General features: G+C 45.1%; 12 non-coding genes across 12 annotated transcripts; 4 read left to right on the top strand and 8 right to left on the bottom strand.

Annotated features, from left to right (window-relative positions):
• Positions 1-820: 820 nt before the first annotated feature.
• trnan-guu (transfer RNA asparagine (anticodon GUU)) lies at positions 821-894 on the bottom strand. The gene has a single exon. It is a non-coding gene; the product is annotated as a tRNA-Asn (tRNA).
• A 222-nt stretch (positions 895-1,116) lies between these two features.
• On the bottom strand, positions 1,117-1,187 carry trnag-gcc (transfer RNA glycine (anticodon GCC)). The gene has a single exon. It is a non-coding gene; the product is annotated as a tRNA-Gly (tRNA).
• A 241-nt stretch (positions 1,188-1,428) lies between these two features.
• Positions 1,429-1,501, top strand: trnav-aac (transfer RNA valine (anticodon AAC)). Its single transcript has one exon. It is a non-coding gene; the product is annotated as a tRNA-Val (tRNA).
• Positions 1,502-3,041: 1,540 nt separating this feature from the next.
• Positions 3,042-3,115, bottom strand: trnan-guu (transfer RNA asparagine (anticodon GUU)). Its single transcript has one exon. It is a non-coding gene; the product is annotated as a tRNA-Asn (tRNA).
• Positions 3,116-3,337: 222 nt separating this feature from the next.
• On the bottom strand, positions 3,338-3,408 carry trnag-gcc (transfer RNA glycine (anticodon GCC)). Its single transcript has one exon. It is a non-coding gene; the product is annotated as a tRNA-Gly (tRNA).
• Positions 3,409-3,649: 241 nt separating this feature from the next.
• Positions 3,650-3,722, top strand: trnav-cac (transfer RNA valine (anticodon CAC)). The gene has a single exon. It is a non-coding gene; the product is annotated as a tRNA-Val (tRNA).
• Positions 3,723-6,866: 3,144 nt separating this feature from the next.
• On the bottom strand, positions 6,867-6,940 carry trnan-guu (transfer RNA asparagine (anticodon GUU)). Its single transcript has one exon. It is a non-coding gene; the product is annotated as a tRNA-Asn (tRNA).
• A 222-nt stretch (positions 6,941-7,162) lies between these two features.
• trnag-gcc (transfer RNA glycine (anticodon GCC)) lies at positions 7,163-7,233 on the bottom strand. The gene has a single exon. It is a non-coding gene; the product is annotated as a tRNA-Gly (tRNA).
• Positions 7,234-7,474: 241 nt separating this feature from the next.
• trnav-aac (transfer RNA valine (anticodon AAC)) lies at positions 7,475-7,547 on the top strand. The gene has a single exon. It is a non-coding gene; the product is annotated as a tRNA-Val (tRNA).
• A 1,410-nt stretch (positions 7,548-8,957) lies between these two features.
• On the bottom strand, positions 8,958-9,031 carry trnan-guu (transfer RNA asparagine (anticodon GUU)). Its single transcript has one exon. It is a non-coding gene; the product is annotated as a tRNA-Asn (tRNA).
• A 222-nt stretch (positions 9,032-9,253) lies between these two features.
• On the bottom strand, positions 9,254-9,324 carry trnag-gcc (transfer RNA glycine (anticodon GCC)). Its single transcript has one exon. It is a non-coding gene; the product is annotated as a tRNA-Gly (tRNA).
• A 241-nt stretch (positions 9,325-9,565) lies between these two features.
• On the top strand, positions 9,566-9,638 carry trnav-cac (transfer RNA valine (anticodon CAC)). The gene has a single exon. It is a non-coding gene; the product is annotated as a tRNA-Val (tRNA).
• The last annotated feature ends 11,381 nt before the right edge of the window (positions 9,639-21,019 follow it).

The following is a 21,019-nucleotide window of genomic DNA, read 5'->3' as shown; positions in this document are numbered from 1 at the left end:
GGATGGTTTCGATCCATCGACCTCTGGGTTATGGGCCCAGCACGCTTCCGCTGCCTGTAACTAGAAGATGCTTACTCTGGTGAATATCCAAAGAGTTAGAGAAGACAGCTGTAGTCCCAATGGGTGTCAGCCTTCCATTTGAATTAAGAATCTGTCAAAGATTCGCTTGAAACCTAAGTCATAGCAGAGGATGGTTTCCATCCAACGACCTCTGGGTTATGGGCCCAGCACGCTTCCCCTGCGCCACTCTGCTGTCTGTAACTCCAAGATGCTTACTCTGGTGAATATCCAGACAAACTACTTGTAACAAAGTGATTTGGAACCCATTTGAAGTAGTCTTTCTTTCTGAGTCCTGGTTGTGTCCACATTTTAAATGGCATTTTTTTTAAAGAAAACATTGTAGTAATCATCAAACTCTGTGGATCCATTGGGATTTTATTCAAAACGAATAGAATTTAGGCTTACATTCACGTGGTTTGAAAACAAACTGAGAAAGTGTAATGGAACTAACATCAAGACACTGACGGGATTTGAGCCCAACCTCTTCTGCTTAACAGTCAGGCACTTTGACTGACACCAACAGCGCCTGGAAAAAAATGGGATTTCAACTCGATGCCTATAACCCTTCATTCAATTAATGATAGCCAATTTGAGGCGATAGCATTGATTATCAGTAATTTACATTAGTTTAAACAAGCTTGGCTTGAAAGTTATGTTGCAAACGTAGCACACGTTTTAACTAGAAACTTTTTTGCAAACTTAGAGAAGGACATGGGCTGTACAAGAAAACCCTCGAACCCCCGTGCTCGTGTCAAAATCCCGTCCCTGGGTGGGCTTGAACCACCATCCTCTCAGTTAACAGCCGAACGCGCTGACCGATTGCGCCACAGGGACTGACTAGTTTAAATGATAAATTACTCCCCAAAAAATTATAAAATCTCATGTTACGATAGCCCGATGTCATTGTCTTTGGATGGGCGTAACTAGAAGTACACTGCTTCAGCATTCCGGGAGTCCAAAATGCCTTTTGGGTGGAATGACTGTGTCTTGCGGTTGTCACAAACATTGCTTTTGTCCCTTATGAATATTGGTTAAAATGTAACAAGATCAACAGATTTCATTGGCCGGGAATCGGACCCGGGTCTCCCGCGTGGCAGGCGAGAATTCTACCACTGAACCACCAACGCCTGTGGAGTAATAGAGATTTATGAACTCGGTTAAGAGGAAGAACGTTTGAAATGCGGGCTGCGACAAACAAAACATGCTACAAAGTGGAACACATTCTACTTGCACAAGGGATATAACAACATCCACAAAAGGCAAGAAATGCAATGCAGCTAGTAACAGCAATAAGACTAGCGAGCACCATGTTTTCCGTCGGCCGAAAATGTACTTGTAAGTCTTAATAAAGATCTGTGACTTGCAGCAGTTTCCATGGTGTAGTGGTTATCACGTTCGCCTAACACGCGACAGGTCCCCTGTTCGAAACAGGGTGGAAACAAGGCTTTTTTTACTTTCCTTCTTACGTCTATAAATAAGCAAGGAAAGAAATAATAGCAAGGTCCTGTGTTTCATCATGAAGTAGATTGCAACATACCTGAGCACCTCATGTACAGCCGAGCTCACACAACACCAAATTTAGAGGGTTCTCATAAAGGCAGACCTTTGGCTTCAATATCATGAATGCTGGGTTCCATGAAAATGTCACGCACAAACCTATGAAATTTCTCATTCATTAAAGTCACTGTATTTTCAGGGCGTTGCATCGATTGCAACTGTACTGTGTAGATTGACTTATAAGACGTTTAACCTCTCAGCTAAGCAGGAATCATAAGTGTAATTCCCAAAGATCAGTCAAAGATTCACCTGAAACCTAAATCATAGTAGAGGATGGTTTCGATCCATCGACCTCTGGGTTATGGGCCCAGCACGCTTCCGCTGCCTGTAACTGGAATATGCTTACTCTGGTGAATATCCACAGAGTTAGAGAAGACAGCTATAGCCTGAATGGGTGTCAGCCTTCCATTTGAATTAAGAATCAGTCAAAGATTCGCTTGAAACCTAAGTCATAGCAGAGGATGGTTTCGATCCATCGACCTCTGGGTTATGGGCCCAGCACGCTTCCGCTGCGCCACTCTGCTGTCTGTAACTCAAAGATGCTTACTCTGGTGAATATCCAAAGAGTTAGAGAAGACAGCTGTAGTCCCAATGGGTGTTAGCCTTCCATTTGAATTAAGAATCAGTCAAAGATTCACCTGAAACCTAAATCATAGTAGAGGATGGTTTCGATCCATCGACCTCTGGGTTATGGGCCCAGCACGCTTCCCCTGCCTGTAACTAGAAGACGCTTACTCTGGTGAATATCCAAAGAGTTAGAGAAGACAGCCGTAGTCTGAATGGGTGTCAGCCTTCCATTTGAATTAAGAATCTGTCAAAGATTCGCTTGAAACCTGCTTCCCCTGCGCCACTCTGCTGTCTGTAACTCCAAGATGCTTACTCTGGTGAATATCCAGACAAACTACTTGTAACAAAGTGATTTGGAACCCATCTGAAGTAGTCTTTCTTTCTGAGTCCTGGTTGTGTCCACATTTTAAATGGCATTATTTTTAAAGAAAACATTGTAGTAATCATCAAACTCTGTGGATCCATTGGGATTTTATTCAAAACGAATAGAATTTAGGCTTACATTCACGTGGTTTGAAAACAAACTGAGAAAGTGTTATGGAACTAACATCAAGACACTGACGGGATTTGAGCCCAACCTCTTCTGCTTAACAGTCAGGCACTTTGACTGACACCAACAGCGCCTGGAAAAAAATGGGATTTCAACTCGATGCCTATAACCCTTCATTCAATTAATGATAGCCAATTTGAGGCGATAGCATTGATTATCAGTAATTTACATTAGTTTAAACAAGCTTGGCTTGAAAGTTATGTTGCAAACGTAGCACACGTTTTAACTAGAAACTTTTTTGCAAACTTAGAGAAGGACATGGGCTGTACAAGAAAACCCTCGAACCCCCGTGCTCGTGTCAAAATCCCGTCCCTGGGTGGGCTTGAACCACCATCCTCTCAGTTAACAGCCGAACGCGCTGACCGATTGCGCCACAGAGACTGACTAGTTTAAATGATAAATTACTCCCCAAAAAATTATAAAATCTCATGTTACGATAGCCCGATGTCATTGTCTTTGGATGGGCGTAACTAGAAGTACACTGCTTCAGCATTTGGGGAGTCCAATATGCCTTTTGGGTGGAATGACTGTGTCTTGCGGTTGTCACAAACATTGCTTTTGTCCCTTATGAATATTAGTCAAAATGTAACAAGATCAACAGATTGCATTGGCCGGGAATCGGACCCGGGTCTCCCGCGTGGCAGGCGAGAATTCTACCACTGAACCACCAATGCCTGTGGAGTAATAGAGATTTATGAACTCGGTTAAGAGGAAGAACGTTTGAAATGCGGGCTGCGACAAACAAAACATGCTACAAAGTGGAACACATTCTACTTGCACAAGGGATATAACAACATCCACAAAAGGCAAGAAATGCAATGCAGCTAGTAACAGCAATAAGACTAGCGAGCACCATGTTTTCCGTCGGCCGAAAATGTACTTGTAAGTCTTGATAAAGGTCTGTGACTTGCAGCAGTTTCCATGGTGTAGTGGTTATCACGTTCGCCTCACACGCGAAAGGTCCCCTGTTCGAAACAGGGTGGAAACAAGGCTTCTTTTACTTTCCTTCTTACGTCTATAAATAAGCAAGGAAAGAAATAATAGCAAGGTCCTGTGTTTCATCATGAAGTAGTTTGCAACATACCTGAGCACCTCATGTACAGCCGAGCTCACACAACACCAAATTTAGAGGGTTCTCATATAGGCAGACCTTTGGCTTCAATATCATGAATGCTGAGTTCCATGAAAATGTCACGCACAAACCTATGAAATTTCTCATTCATTCAAGTCACTGTATTTTCAGGGCGTTGCATCGATTGCAACTGTACTGTGTAGATTGACTTATAAGACGTTTAACCTCTCAGCTAAGCAGGAATCATAAGTGTAATTCCCAAAGATCAGTCAAAGATTCACCTGAAACCTAAATCATAGTAGAGGATGGTTTCGATCCATCGACCTCTGGGTTATGGGCCCAGCACGCTTCCGCTGCCTGTAACTAGAAGATGCTTACTCTGGTGAATATCCACAGAGTTACAGAAGACAGCTATAGCCTGAATGGGTGTCAGCCTTCCATTTGAATTAAAGATCAGTCAAAGATTCGCTTGAAACCTAAGTCATAGCAGAGGATGGTTTCGATCCATCGACCTCTGGGTTATGGGCCCAGCACGCTTCCGCTGCGCCACTCTGCTGTCTGTAACTCAAAGATGCTTACTCTGGTGAATATCCAAAGAGTTAGAGAAGACAGCTGTAGTCCCAATGGGTGTCAGCCTTCCATTTGAATTAAGAATCAGTCAAAGATTCACCTGAAACCTAAATCATAGTAGAGGACGGTTTCGATCCATCAACCTCTGGGTTATGGGCCCAGCACGCTTCCGCTGCCTGTAACTAGAAGACGCTTACTCTGGTGAATATCCAAAGAGTTAGAGAAGACAGCTGTAGTCTGAATGGGTGTCAGCCTTCCATTTGAATTAAGAATCAGTCAAAGATTCGCTTGAAACCTAAGTCATAGCAGAGGATGGTTTCGATCCATCGACCTCTGGGTTATGGGCCCAGCACGCTTCCGCTGCGCCACTCGGCTGTCTGTAACTCGAAGATGCTTACTCTGGTGAATATCCAAAGAGTTAGAGAAGACAGCTGTAGTCCCAATGGGTGTCAGCCTTCCATTTGAATTAAGAATCAGTCAAAGATTCACCTGAAACCTAAATCATAGTAGAGGATGGTTTCGATCCATCGACCTCTGGGTTATGGGCCCAGCACGCTTCCGCTGCCTGTAACTAGAAGATGCTTACTCTGGTGAATATCCAAAGAGTTAGAGAAGACAGCTGTAGTCCCAATGGGTGTCAGCCTTCCATTTGAATTAAGAATCTGTCAAAGATTCGCTTGAAACCTAAGTCATAGCAGAGGATGGTTTCCATCCATCGACCTGTGGGTTATGGGCCCAGCACGCTTTCGCTGCGCCACTCTGCTGTCTGTAACTCAAAGATGCTTACTCTGGTGAATATCCAAAGAGTTAGAGAAGACAGCTGTAGTCCCAATGGGTGTCAGCCTTCCATTTGAATTAAGAATCAGTCGAAGATTCGCTTGAAACCTAAATCATAGCAGAGGATGGTTTCCATCCATCGACCTCTGGGTTATGGGCCCAGCACGCTTCCGCTGCGCCACTCTGCTGTCTGTAACTCAAAGATCTTAAAACTCATTTGTATAATCTAGCCTTTAAATAGACCCCCCCTTTTTTAGACCAGTTGATCTGCCGTTTCTTTTCTTCTCTCCTCTTCTCCCCTGTCCCTTGCGAGGGGGAGTTGCATAGGTCCGGTGGCCATGGATGAAGTGCTGGCTGTCCAGAGCCGGGACCCCGGGTGGACCACTAGCCTGTGCATCGGTTGGGGACATCTCTGCGCTGCTGACCCGTCTCCGCTCGGGATGGTTTCCTGTTGGCCCCGCTGTGGACTGGACTCCCGCTGATGTGTTGGATTCACTGTGGACTGGACTTTCACAATGTTATGTCAGACCCACTCGACATCCGTTGCTTTCGGTCTCCCCTAGAGGGGGGGGGGTTACCCACATATGCGGTCCTCTCCAAGGTTTCTCATAGTCATTCACCGACGTCCCACTGGGGTGAGTTTTTCCTTGCCCGTATGTGGGCTCTGTACCGAGGATGTCGTTGTGGCTTGTACAGCCCTTTGAGACACTTGTGATTTAGGGCTATATAAATAAACATTGATTGATTGATTGATTGAAAGATGCTTACTCTGGTGAATATCCAAAGAGTTAGAGAAGACAGCTGTAGTCCCAATGGGTGTCAGCCTTCCATTTGAATTAAGAATCAGTCGAAGATTCGCTTGAAACCTAAATCATAACAGAGGATGGTTTCCATCCAACGACCTCTGGGTTATGGGCCCAGCACGCTTCCCCTGCGCCACTCTGCTGTCTGTAACTCCAAGATGCTTACTCTGGTGAATATCCAAAGAGTTAGAGAAGACAGCTGTAGTCCCAATGGGTGTCAGCCTTCCATTTGAATTAAGAATCAGTCGAAGATTCGCTTGAAACCTAAATCATAGCAGAGGATGGTTTCCATCCATCGACCTCTGGGTTATGGGCCCAGCACGCTTCCCCTGCGCCACTCTGCTGTCTGTAACTCCAAGATGCTTACTCTGGTGAATATCCAGACAAACTACTTGTAACAAAGTGATTTGGAACCCATCTGAAGTAGTCTTTCTTTCTGAGTCCTGGTTGTGTCCACATTTTAAATGGCATTTTTTTAAAGAAAACATTGTAGTAATCATCAAACTCTGTGGATCCATTGGGATTTTATTCAAAACGAATAGAATTTAGGCTTACATTCACGTGGTTTGAAAACAAACTGAGAAAGTGTAATGGAACTAACATCAAGACACTGACGGGATTTGAGCCCAACCTCTTCTGCTTAACAGTCAGGCACTTTGACTGACACCAACAGCGCCTGGAAAAAAATGGGATTTCAACTCGATGCCTATAACCCTTCATTCAATTAATGATAGCCAATTTGAGGCGATAGCATTGATTATCAGTAATTTACATTAGTTTAAACAAGCGTGGCTTGAAAGTTATGTTGCAAACGTAGCACACGTTTTAACTAGAAACTTTTTTGCAAACTTAGAGAAGGACATGGGCTGTACAAGAAAACCCTCGAACCCCCGTGCTCGTGTCAAAATCCCGTCCCTGGGTGGGCTTGAACCACCATCCTCTCAGTTAACAGCCGAACGCGCTGACCGATTGCGCCACAGAGGCTGGCTAGTTTAAATGATAAATTACTCCCCAAAAAATTATAAGATCTCATGTTACGATAGCCCGATGTCATTGTCTTTGGATGGGCGTAACTAGAAGTACACTGCTTCAGCATTCGGGGAGTCCAATATGCCTTTTGGGTGGAATGACTGTGTCTTGCGGTTGTCACAAACATTGCTTTTGTCCCTTATGAATATTGGTTAAAATGTAACAAGATCAACAGATTGCATTGGCCGGGAATCGGACCCGGGTCTCCCGCGTGGCAGGCGAGAATTCTACCACTGAACCGCCAATGCCTGTGGAATAAGAGAGATTTATGAACTCGGTTAAGAGGAAGAACGTTTGAAATGCGGGCTGCGACAAACAAAACATGCTACAAAGTGGAACACATTCTACTTGCACAAGGGATATAACAACATCCACAAAAGGCAAGAAATGCAATGCAGCTAGTAACAGCAATAAGACTAGCGAGCACCATGTTTTCCGTCGGCCGAAAATGTACTTGTAAGTCTTGATAAAGGTCTGTGACTTGCAGCAGTTTCCATGGTGTAGTGGTTATCACGTTCGCCTAACACGCGAAAGGTCCCCTGTTCGAAACAGGGTGGAAACAAGGCTTTTTTTACTTTCCTTCTTACGTCTATAAATAAGCAAGGAAAGAAATAATAGCAAGGTCCTGTGTTTCATCATGAAGTAGATTGCAACATACCTGAGCACCTCATGTACAGCCGAGCTCACACAACACCAAATTTAGAGGGTTCTCATATAGGCAGACCTTTGGCTTCAATATCATGAATGCTGGGTTCCATGAAAATGTCACGCACAAACCTATGAAATTTCTCATTCATTCAAGTCACTGTATTTTCAGGGCGTTTCATCGATTGCAACTGTACTGTATAGATTGACTTATAAGACGTTTAACCTCTCAGCTAAGCAGGAATCATAAGTGTAATTCCCAAAGATTCACCTGAAACCTAAATCATAGTAGAGGATGGTTTCAAACCATCGACCTCTGGGTTATGGGCCCAGCACGCTTCCGCTGCGCCACTCTGCTGTCTGTAACTCAAAGATGCTTACTCTGGTGAATATCCACAGAGTTAGAGAAGACAGCTATAGCCTGAATGGGTGTCAGCCTTCCATTTGAATTAAGAATCAGTCAAAGATTCGCTTGAAACCTAAGTCATAGCAGAGGATGGTTTCGATCCATCGACCTCTGAGTTATGGGCCCAGCACGCTTCCGCTGCGCCACTCTGCTGTCTGTAACTCAAAGATGCTTACTCTGGTGAATATCCAAAGAGTTAGAGAAGACAGCTGTAGTCCCAATGAGTGTCAGCCTTCCATTTGAATTAAGAATCAGTCGAAGATTCGCTTGAAACCTAAATCATAGCAGAGGATGGTTTCCATCCATCGACCTCTGGGTTATGGGCCCAGCACGCTTCCCCTGCGCCACTCTGCTGTCTGTAACTCCAAGATGCTTACTCTGGTGAATATCCAGACAAACTACTTGTAACAAAGTGATTTGGAACCCATCTGAAGTAGTCTTTCTTTCTGAGTCCTGGTTGTGTCCACATTTTAAATGGCATTTTTTTTAAAGAAAACATTGTAGTAATCATCAAACTCTGTGGATCCATTGGGATTTTATTCAAAACGAATAGAATTTAGTCTTACATTCACGTGGTTTGAAAACAAACTGAGAAAGTGTAATGGAACTAACATCAAGACACTGACGGGATTTGAGCCCAACCTCTTCTGCTTAACAGTCAGGCACTTTGACTGACACCAACAGCGCCTGGAAAAAAATGGGATTTCAACTCGATGCCTATAACCCTTCATTCAATTAATGATAGCCAATTTGAGGCGATAGCATTGATTATCAGTAATTTACATTAGTTTAAACAAGCATGGCTTGAAAGTTATGTTGCAAACATAGCACACGTTTTAACTAGAAACTTTTTTGCAAACTTAGAGAAGGACATGGGCTGTACAAGAAAACCCTCGAACCCCCGTGCTCGTGTCAAAATCCCGTCCCTGGGTGGGCTTGAACCACCATCCTCTCAGTTAACAGCCGAACGCGCTGACCGATTGCGCCACAGAGACTGACTAGTTTAAGTGATAAATTACTCCCCAAAAAATTATAAAATCTCATGTTACGATAGCCCGATGTCATTGTCTTTGGATGGGCGTAACTAGAAGTACACTGCTTCAGCATTCGGGGAGTCCAATATGCCTTTTGGGTGGAATGACTGTGTCTTGCGGTTGTCACAAACATTGCTTTTGTCCCTTATGAATATTAGTTAAAATGTAACAAGATCAACAGATTGCATTGGCCGGGAATCGGACCCGGGTCTCCCGCGTGGCAGGCGAGAATTCTACCACTGAACCACCAATGCCTGTGGAGTAATAGAGATTTATGAACTCGGTTAAGAGGAAGAACGTTTGAAATGCGGGCTGCGACAAACAAAACATGCTACAAAGTGGAACACATTCTACTTGCACAAGGGATATAACAACATCCACAAAAGGCAAGAAATGCAATGCAGCTAGTAACAGCAATAAGACTAGCGAGCACCATGTTTTCCGTCGGCCGAAAATGTACTTGTAAGTCTTGATAAAGGTCTGTGACTTGCAGCAGTTTCCATGGTGTAGTGGTTATCACATTCGCCTCACACGCGAAAGGTCCCCTGTTCGAAACAGGGTGGAAACAAGGCTTTTTTTACTTTCTTTCATACGTCTATAAATAAGCAAGGAAAGAAATAATAGCAAGGTCCTGTGTTTCATCATGAAGTAGTTTGCAACATACCTGAGCACCTCATGTACAGCCGAGCTCACACAACACCAAATTTAGAGGGTTCTCATATAGGCAGACCTTTGGCTTCAATATCATGAATGCTGGGTTCCATGAAAATGTCACGCACAAACCTATGAAATTTCTCATTCATTCAAGTCACTGTATTTTCAGGGCGTTGCATCGATTGCAACTGTACTGTGTAGATTGACTTATAAGACGTTTAACCTCTCAGCTAAGCAGGAATCATAAGTGTAATTCCCAAAGATCAGTCAAAGATTCACCTGAAACCTAAATCATAGTAGAGGATGGTTTCGATCCATCGACCTCTGGGTTATGGGCCCAGCACGCTTCCGCTGCCTGTAACTAGAAGATGCTTACTCTGGTGAATATCCACAGAGTTAGAGAAGACAGCTATAGCCTGAATGGGTGTCAGCCTTCCATTTGAATTAAGAATCAGTCAAAGATTCGCTTGAAACCTAAGTCATAGCAGAGGATGGTTTCGATCCATGGACCTCTGGGTTATGGGCCCAGCACGCTTCCGCTGCCTGTAACTAGAAGACGCTTACTCTGGTGAATATCCAATGAGTTAGAGAAGACAGCTGTAGTCCCAATGGGTGTCAGCCTTCCATTTGAATTAAGAATCAGTCAAAGATTCGCTTGAAACCTAAGTCATAGCAGAGGATGGTTTCCATCCATCGACCTCTGGGTTATGGGCCCAGCACGCTCCCGCTGCGCCACTCTGCTGTCTGTAACTCAAAGATGCTTACTCTGGTGAATATCCAAAGAGTTAGAGAAGACAGCTGTAGTCCCAATGGGTGTCAGCCTTCCATTTGAATTAAGAATCAGTCAAAGATTCGCTTGAAACCTAAGTCATAGCAGAGGATGGTTTCCATCCATCGACCTCTGGGTTATGGGCCCAGCACGCTTCCGCTGCGCCACTCTGCTGTCTGTAACTCCAAGATGCTTACTCTGGTGAATATCCAGACAAACTACTTGTAACAAAGTGATTTGGAACCCATCTGAAGTAGTCTTTCTTTCTGAGTCCTGGTTGTGTCCACATTTAAAATGGCATTTTTTTTAAAGAAAACATTGTAGTAATCATCAAACTCTGTGGATCCATTGGGATTTTATTCAAAACAAATAGAATTTAGGCTTACATTCACGTGGTTTGAAAACAAACTGAGAAAGTGTTATAGAATTAACATTAAGACACTGACGGGATTTGAGCCCAACATCATCTGTTTAACAATCAGGCACTTTGACTGACACCTACAGCACCTGGAACATCATGGGATTTCAACTCGATGCCTACAGCCCTACACTCAATTAATGATAGCCAATTTGAGGCGATAGCATTGGTGGTCCAGAATCGCTTCGAAGCCGTCCGGAAGTCGTTTTCCGTGGCTTCCCCAAACTCCTCCCATGTCAGAGTTTTTGCCTTCGCGACCGCTGAAGCCGCACTTCGCTTAGCCTGTCGGTACCCGTCTGCTGCATCTGGAGTCCCATGAGCCAAAAGGACCCGATAGGACTCTTTCTTCAGCTTGACGGCATCCCTCACCGCTGACACCAGCGGGTTCTAGGATTACAGCCACGACAGGCACCAACCACCTTGCGGCCACAGCGCCAATCAGCCACCTCGACAATAGAGGCACGGAACATGGTCCACTCGGACTCAATGTCCAGCACCTCCCTCGTAACATGTTCAAAGTTCTTCCCGAGGTGGGAATTGAAACTGTCTCTGACAGGAGACTCTGCTAGGCGTTCCCAGCAGACCCTCACAATGCATTTGGGCCTGCCAGGTCTGTCCGGCATCCTCCACCACCATCGGAGCCAGCTCACCACTGTGATCGGTAGAAAGCTCTGCCCCTCTCTTCACCCGAGTGTCCAAAACATGAGGCCACAAATCCAATGACACAACTACAAAGTCAATCATGGAACTGCGGTGTGTCCTGGTGCCAAGTGCATATATGGACACCCTTATGTTTGAACATTGTGTTTTTATGGACAATCCGTGACGAGCACAAAAGTCCAATAACAAAGCACCACTTGGGTTCAGATCCGGGCGACCATTCTTCCCATTCACGCCTCTCCAGGTTGTACTGTCATTGCCAACATGAGCGTTGAAGTCCCCCAGCAGAACAAGGGAATCACCCGAGGGAGCACTCTCCAGTACTCCCTCAAGGGAATCCAAAAAGAGTGGGTACTCTGAGCTGCTGCTTGGTGCGTAAGCACAAACAACAGTTAGGACCCGTCCCCCAACCCGAAGGCAGAGGGAAGATACCCTCTCGTCTACTGGGTTAAAGTCCAACGTGCAGGCTTTGAGCCGGGGGCAACAAGAATTGCCACCCCAGCCCGTCGCCTCTCATTGCTTGCAACGCCAGAGTAGAAGAGAGTCCAGCCCCTCTCGAGAGAACAGGTTCCAGAGCCCTTGCTGTGCGTCGAAGTGAGTCCAACTATATCTAGCCGGAACTTCTCCACCTCGCGCACCAGCTCAGGTTCCTTCCCTCCCAGAGGATCGGACCACCAAGTGCATGCCTTCGGCTTCCGCCCAGTTCACACCACACCCGACCTCTATGACCCCTCCCATGAGTGATGAGCCGATTGGAGGGGGGACCCACGTTGCCTCTTCGGGCTGAGCCCGGCCGGGCCCAATGGGGACAGGCCCGGCCACCAGGCGCTCGCCATCGTGCCCCACATCTGGGCCTGGCTCCAGAGGAGAGCCCTGATGACCCGCGTCCGGGCGAGGGAAACGTAGGTCCTCGATTTGTACTTTTCATAAAGGTCTTTAAGCTGCTCTTTGTCTGATCCCTCACCGAGGACCTGTTTGTCTTGGAAGACCATTCCAGGGGGCATAGAAGCCCCCGGACAACATAGCTCCTAGGATCATTGGGACACGCAAACTCCTCTACCACGATATTTGAGGTGGGCGGGGTCGGGGTGGGTGGGGCCGGGGTTAAAGGGAGAGGAGTATATTTATAGCTAGAATTCATTGAAATTCAAGTATTTCTTATATATATACAGTATATATAAATAAAATAAATACTTGACTTTCAGGGAATTCTAGCTATATATATATATATATATATATATATATAAATAAAATAAATACTTGAATTTCAGTGTTCATTTATTTACACATATACATACACATAACACTCCTCTCTACTCATTGTTGTATTTGAAAGTGTAATGCTTTGCAGCCAGTAGCACAGCCTTTCAAGGAGCGTAGGTATGGGCAGTGTAATATTCTGGGTTGGAGTCAATAACCAGGCGAGGTGATGAAGTTACGTCTCTTTACTTCATACTTCAGAACCGACTCCCACACTTGCCGTCAGGTGCGCAATACAACGTAAACCGTTGGCCAACCAAAAAGTAACCACAGAACACTATACCCAACATTCAACAGGAGATGGCAACAAACAACTTAGATCACTCTATTACAGTCAGCATCTGTCAAATTTCATTTGCAGGAAAGGAGTGAGTTTAGGTTTGAATTGTCCATCCTTATTCTATTACTTGTCACTCCTCGTCGCCATGACTGTCTCTTCTTCGTTCTTCGTGTCCTTCTTGTTGTGTGTGCAGTTGTGCACTCGCCAAAAGCCGTAGATGTTATAACGTGACTGGGCCGGCACGCTATTTATATGAAAGAAAAGCGGACGTGACGACGGGCTGTACTCACTCAGGTCCGCACGGACCTGGAGGGGGCTGGAAATCGGGAGAAATTCGGGAGAATGGTTGGAGAATGTAAATCGGGAGAAATTCGGGAGAATGGTTGTCCCGGGAGATTTTCGGGAGTGGCACTGAAATTCGGGAGTCTCCCGGAAAATTCGGGGGGGGGGGGGGGGGGGGGGTGGTGGCAAGTATGGTTAAGCTTCATCACGAAACTTGGTCAAACATTTGTAAGGTGATATAATTTGTGCATGAATATATTTACTTTGTTTTGTATTGAAATTACTGACTTGGTGATGTATTTTGTATTCGTGGTCGTGTTGTTTTTTATCTGAGAGTAAAGCTCAATCCTCGTTTTATACATGTAATGCTACATTTGACCAATAGAGGGCGACAACGCTGTTAGTGATAAGTCACATACAACATTTGTAGTTTGTGTGAATATATTAACACTAAACATTCTATTTTATTTATGTAAAATACACAATGGACATTTTTGTAAAATACACAATGGACGTTGTAATTTAGTGATGTTTATTTTAATTTTATATTTACAGTCTTACACACCTAAACAAAGGAAGAAGTGTAAAAAAATAAAACTAAGGAAAGAAAATAATTAAAAAGGAATATCAATCCTCAACATTTTTTATTTTATTGACAGTGCAGTGTGAAAGCCAATGTGTTTATTTTGCAATTAAGTAAGCACAGTCTTTTTACCATGAATTGATTAACGTGGACCCCGACTTAAACAAGTTGAAAAACTTATTCGAGTGTTACCATTTAGTGGTCAATTGTACGGAATATGCACTGTACTGTGCAATCTACTAATCCATCCATCCATCTTCTTCCGCTTATCCGAGGTCGGGTCGCGGGGGCAGCAGCCTAAGCAGGGAAGCCCAGACTTCCCTCTCCCCAGCCACTTCGTCCAGCTCCTCCCAGGGGATCCCGAGGCGTTCCCAGGCCAGCCGGCAGAAATAGTCTTCCCAACGTGTCCTGGCTCTTCCCCGTGGCCTCCTACCGGTCGGACGTGCTCGAAACACCTCCCTAGGGAGGCGTTTGGGTGGCATCCTGACCAGATGCCCGAACCATCTCATCTGGCTCCTCTCGATGGGGAGGAGCAGTGGCTTTACTTTGAGCTCCTCCCGGATGGCAGAGCTTCTAACCCATCTCTAAGGGAGAGCCCCGCCACCCGGCGGAGGAAACTCATTTCGGCCGCTTGTACCCGTGATCTTGTCCTTTCGGTCATGACCCAAAGCTCATGACCGTAGGTGAGGATTGGAACGTAGATCGACCGGTAAATTGAGAGCTTTGCCTTCTGGCTCAGCTTCTTCTTCACCACAATGGATCGATACAGCGTCCGCATTATTCTAGGATTACCACCACGACAGGCACCAACCACCTTGCGGCCACAGCTCCAATCGGCCGCCTCGACAATAGAGGTACGGAACATCGTCCACTCAATGTCCAGCACCTCCCTCGTGACATGTTCAAAGTTCTTCCGGAGGTGGGAATTGAAACTCTCTCTGACAGGAGACTCTGCCAGGTGTTCCCAGCAAACCCTCACAATGTGTTTGGGCCTGCCAGGTCTGTCTGGCATCCTCCCCCACCATCGCAGCCAACTCACCACCAGGTGGTGATCGGTAGAAAGCTCTGCCCCTCTCTTCACCCGAGTGTCCAAAACATGAGACCGCAAATTCGATGACACAACTACAAAGTCGATCATGGAACTGCGGCCTAGGATGTCCTGGTGCCAAGTGCACATATGGACACCCTTATGTTTGAACATGGTGTTTGTTATTGACAATCTGTGACGAGCACAAATGTCCAATAACAAAACACCACTCGGGTTCAGATCCGGGCGGCCATTCTTCCCAATCACGCCTCTCCAGGTTTCACTGTCGATCTACTAATAAAACTTTCAATCAATCGATCAATCAAAGAAACCTAACCTCCGGAAGGATTCACATTTCGATGTCCGGCCCTTGAGCTCTTGAAACTGCAGCCCTGTTCACTATGCAGTTGAATAGCACTGGCTTATTATTTTGCTTATTCTTTTTTTTTTTTTATACCATTTTATTGATTGACTTTTTTTTAGCTGTGTTTTATATATAGAATATTCTGTACTTTATTTGTATTCTTTAAAAAAAATAAACCTTTAACCTTCCTGTTTTTGATCTGTACAGCACTTTTGGGCAGTCGGGCTGTTTTGAAATTGTGCTATATAAACAAACTTTGACCATGGATCTTAATTCTGTCTTATTTTGAAGTTGTTTGTTGGTCATTGAAAAAAAAAAAAGGAGTCTTCATACATTCAGATCAATACAGGTTAGCTGAAATGTGTACGATATAATAAATAAAATATGATCATTGATATTGCTGGTACTAAAACATGCTATTTTTATGTGTTAAATATTTGTAAATGGTTCATGAAAAAAATGGGGTTGTCTTATATTCAGTTCAATACCATATTGCTGAAATTATCAAATATTATGACTGCAATGTGATCACTGATATTACTGATACTGAAATAATGATTAATTTGGCCTTTTGTTTTGGCTTAACAAATATTTTTCTAAAAACGGGTCCTGGAAAAGAAAAGTAATCTTATATTCAGGTAATTGATAGCTGAAATGTATAAATATGTTGATATGTATAAAATATAATCACCTGTATACTGAAATAAATATAGTACTTTATGGTAAATATGTTTTTAAATAGATTTTGGGGAAAAAAATGTTTTATATTCAGGTCAATACAATATGTCTGACATGTATAGAATATGATGAATTAAATATGATAACTGATACTGAAAACACAATTTTTTCTCTATTTTGAACTAAAAACATTTTTTCAAAAACAGGTCAGACAAAGAAGGCTTGGCTTTTATTCTGGCCAATGCGGTATACCTGAGAATTATAAAGTAAGATGAATGAAATATGATCACTCATACTGAAAACACAGTTTGTATTTTGTACTAAAAATATCTTTGTCAAAAACGGATCTCGACATAGTCTTGTATTCAATTTTAATATGGTATGGCTGACATTTACAGAATACGATTAATGAAATATGATCACTGAAAAGATTAACTTTGACTTGTAAATAATTTTCCAAAAATGGGTCTTGACAAATGAGTTGTCTTGTATTTGGGTCAGTATAATACTGCAGTATGTATTACACTAAAAACTGAGTTGAACGTAGTAAGAAAGAGTCAAACAACTGCTAATCAGATATGTTTTTTATTGCAATCTACTACAGCAGCTGTCACTTTACTGATATTGAAAACATGATTATTTTAGTTTTTTTTGTCTTTGGTTTTAAATGATCATGGTCATCTTCTATTTTTGTCAATATGGTATTTCACTTAATTTTGTGGAGCTACTTGGGCAAGGAACACATTGTCATGATTATATTTTGGCAAGGAGACGTGTCATAGTGAGGAAGGTATTTTAATTTTTGCACTTTTTATAGCTCCACTGTATGACTGTTAACCCCCCGCATCCCCACGTTTCAAAGTTGGTATGGTCCAATCTGGAGGACCTTTTAATCCCCCAGTTTGGACAATCTATGCAATCGTTCCTTCCATGAGGTATTAGTGACAACCATCACCTTTCATAATGTATTAATGCAGTGCTATAACGTGATGAATAATTTTTTTTAAAGATTGTTGGGAGCATATTATATCCATCTTGGTACAGGATTGTCTTTCTGGTCATATTTTCTCAAATGGACCCCCGACTCTTTTTGAAGCCCAAGCGAGAGCACTGGGAACTCATCAGAACAAGCATTCCCAGTTAAAGGCCGCCACCTAAAGCTATTTTCCCAGTGGACCACCAGGTAAGTGAAGTAGTTCCAGTATAGATTGGACACATTTTACCATTATGTGGAATGACACTTTCACACTTGTGGGCTTCCTGGTTTAAATGCCTATTATTATTATTGTTAAAAGCCATCCAATTAGTCTGTTAGCCACCTTAGGAGTCTTTGTGTTGGCGTCGCTGGAAGCCGTCTATAACAATATGGACGCCAGACTCCTTTCCATGTTTCCCAGTTACTCCCGGCAACAGGCTGTCAATCGCAGGAGATTGACACCTGGCAACATTTATCTGCTTGTGAAGCCTCAAAAGGAGGCTTTTTAGTCGAACACAAAGTCAAGTCTTTAAGGATGTCAGCGTTTAATTGTCCTTTCTTGACTTGTGTTTGACATGATGAATTTGAATGTGAACAGGACATTGGAAACAATGTTGACGTTAATTAATCGAAGCAGCAGGTAGGTTATACTAAATTTATATAAATTACTTTAAGATTCTATTTAACATACATAGTGTGTCCAAACAGTGGCCCAGGAGCCATTTTGGCCATGTTTTATTTTCTAAAAAATACAATAGAAGGACTGGGCCATATTACAAACTAAAAAGTAACAACTTACGAGAAAAAAGTTAACACAACAGCGTTCTCAACTTTTTGCTATTTGTCACCTACAACACAAACCTGAGATGTACCATAGGCTGCTTTGTCTTTCAAACAGACACTTAAGAGGTTTTTACTAGGGCTATCAAAAATAAGTTAACTCATGCAATTCATCTCAAAAATGTCCAGCTCAGTGGCCTTGTTAGCGTGTCCGCCCTGAGACTGGAAGGTCGTGAGTTCAATCCCCGGCCGAGTCATACCAAAGACTATAAACATGGGACCCATTGCCTCCCTGTTTGGCATTCAGCATCAAGGGTTGGAATTGGGGGTTAAATGATCAAATGATTCTTGAGCGCGGTGCACGCTGCTGCTCACTGCTCCCCTCACCTCTCAGGGGGTGCACATGGGGATGGGTCAAATGCAGAGGACAAATTTCACCACACCCAGTGTGTGTGTGACGAACGTTGGGACTTTGATTTTAACTTTATCGCATTGATCATGTATTTACAGAGAAGAATCACCGACCTTATTTTGACCCTTACTCCTTTACTTGCACGGGTTGCTATACGGTCAGTGATCAGGTCTGTCATGACCTGAGAAATCGTGTCTCATATTATGTTTGTTGTGGTTCTACTTAGGTATATGTTCAGTTCTGTTCTAGCGTGTTTTACATTTGTTTACTTTTGTTGTTGCCTTGGACACTAATTAGACACTCCTGTTTCTGTTTAGTAATTAGTTTCCTCACCTGTTGCTTCCTTTTAATCACACCCCTTAATATTCTGTTGTCTCCCAGCCTTAGTTGCTGGATCAATGCTCGCTTAGTTGTCCTGTGATTCCTGTACAAGTAAATTCTATGTTGATGGCTACTCCTAAACTAAGTTCCCCATGAAGCTTTTCCCTGGCTACCCGTATCCTCTGCTCTTAAATCTTTTGTACATTTATGCTTTCATTTTTGGAAGAAACATTAATTCCTACCTGCATGCGGCTCCTGCCATTTTCTACTTGGCATCCAGAGTATATGAGAACACAACCACTGCAGCAATGCGACCGCAACGCAACAGATTGATCCAGCCTAATGAAATGTTCTTCTACGAGTAGGACAAACAAGGGATCCTCGGGGAGCTTAAAGTGGACCCACTGCCGTGGGAGTGCAAGGACTAAGTGGAGCTGTCCGAAGAAGACCTCCTTGGCATGGGGTCGGCTTATGGTAAAGGTGACGGAAGCAGAAAGCTGCTTCCTTTACCAATCACAAGGCAGCCGGAAGTCGTCCTCAGCGCTTTTCCCGCGGGCATCCCCTCCTCATCAGATCCCGGCATGGACCGCTGCTCCTCCCTCACTTCACCACCCCGAGGCCGGTATCTGTGATGCCTCCCTCACTTCAGATCACACTTCCAGGGCGGTCAAAGGGCTTATCCGTCACACCACAGTGACGTCACACCACCTCTGTCTGAGGAAAGTGTAGTAGCACGGCCCGAGGACGTCACACCCGCTGCCACATCACCCCCTGGTGATATTAAATCTACTATACTTTCTAAGACTAATGCAGTCAGTCAGCCTCAGCAAGACGGCAAGACTCAAGATCCTGCATTCCCTAGCTTTCCACCAATGCCGGCTCCCAGGCTTCCCACAACCTACCCACCCTTGGCTTTTGCTCCTGCAGGTAGTGGGTCAAATGCTCCCCCCTCAAACCAGAGACAGTGTGTGACAGGGGAGGCACAGCTCCTTCCATCATAGTCGCCTTTCGCCTCTTCACTAATGGGGGCGCCATCAGTTCCATCTTGAGGTCCACTTCTTGTTCCAACTCTCCAACCATCAAATGACCCTGTGGAGAAGTACAGCGCGGCATGGATGGACGACTTGTACCGGAAGGTGCTGATGGATCTGGAGATGGAGAAGCCGCTTCTTGGGACGATGCCGCCAGCTACTCCAGTGGGCCTGCAGACGCCACAAGCTGCTGCTCCAGCTCTGCAGATGCCTGCTGTTCCAGCTCTGCAGACGCCAACAGTCCAGACGCCTGCTGCTCCAGCTCTGCAAACGCCAAAAGTCCAGACGCTTGCTGCTCCAGTGGGCCTACAGACTCCACCAGCTACTCCAGTGGGCCTGCAGACGCCACAAGCTACTCCAGTGGGCCTGCAGACACCAACAGTCAAGACCCCAGCTACTCTAGTGGGCCTGCAGACACCAACAGTCAAGACCCCAGCTACTCTAGAGGGCCTGCAGACACCAACAGTCAAGACCCCAGCTACTCCAGTGGGCCTGCAGACGCCAACAGTCCAGAGGCCTGCTGCTCCAGCTCTGCAGACGCCAACAGTCCAGACGCCTGCTGCTCCAGCTCTGCAAACACCAACAGACCAGACACCTTCTGCTCCGGCTCTACAGAGGCATGCTGCTCCAGCTCTGCAGACGCCAACAGTACAAAGGCCTGCTGCTCCAGCTTTGCCAACACCAATATTCTAGACGCCTGCTGCTCCAGCTCTGCAGACGCCAACAGTCCAGACGTCTGCTGCTCCAGCTCTGCAGACGTCTGCTGCTCCAGCTCTGCAGACGCCTACTGCTCCAGCTCTGCAGACGCCTACTGCTCTAGCTCTGCAGATGCTAAAAATCCAGACGCCTGCTGCTCCAGCTCTGCAGACGCCAACAGTCCAGACGCCTTTTGTTCCAGCTCTCCAGACGCCTGCTGCTGCAGCTCTGCAGACATCAACAGACGCAGACAGTCCAGACGCCTGCTGCTCCAGGTCTGCAGATGCCAACAGTCCAGACGCCTGCTGCTCCAGCTCTGCAGATGCTAACAGTCCAGACACCTCTAGCTGCAGCTCTGTAGACGCCAACAGTCTAGATGCCTGCTGCTCCAGCTATGCAGACGCCGACAGTCCAGATGTCTGCTGCTCCAGTTGGTCTGTCGACGACACGTCGTCTCCAGTGGGTTGGCTGAAGCGCCATCGTTTCCAGTGGGTCGGCCGACGCCGCCATCGTCTACGTCTCCAGTGGGTCGGCCGCCTGTTCACTTGCTGCGGAGGCGCCCGTCTGATGCCGACACGCCTCCTCCTCGTTGGCCAAGGGTTTGGTTGTTCAATGGATTCTCTCTGCGCCATTGGCGGCAACGCACAGGAACCGGGCATGGACCTCTTTCAGGTCAGCCTCATCGGACACGAAGGTGGCTTTTTCACGGACGCACTCCGCGCCATCAGCAGCAATGCCCAGGACCCGGGTTTGGATCC

The sequence above is a fragment of the Entelurus aequoreus genome, linkage group LG18 (genome assembly GCF_033978785.1).
Source record: "Entelurus aequoreus isolate RoL-2023_Sb linkage group LG18, RoL_Eaeq_v1.1, whole genome shotgun sequence".
Lineage (NCBI taxonomy): Eukaryota > Metazoa > Chordata > Actinopteri > Syngnathiformes > Syngnathidae > Entelurus > Entelurus aequoreus.
The sequence above is the reverse complement of the archived record's forward strand: the minus strand, read 5'-3'. Positions and strand labels throughout refer to the sequence as shown.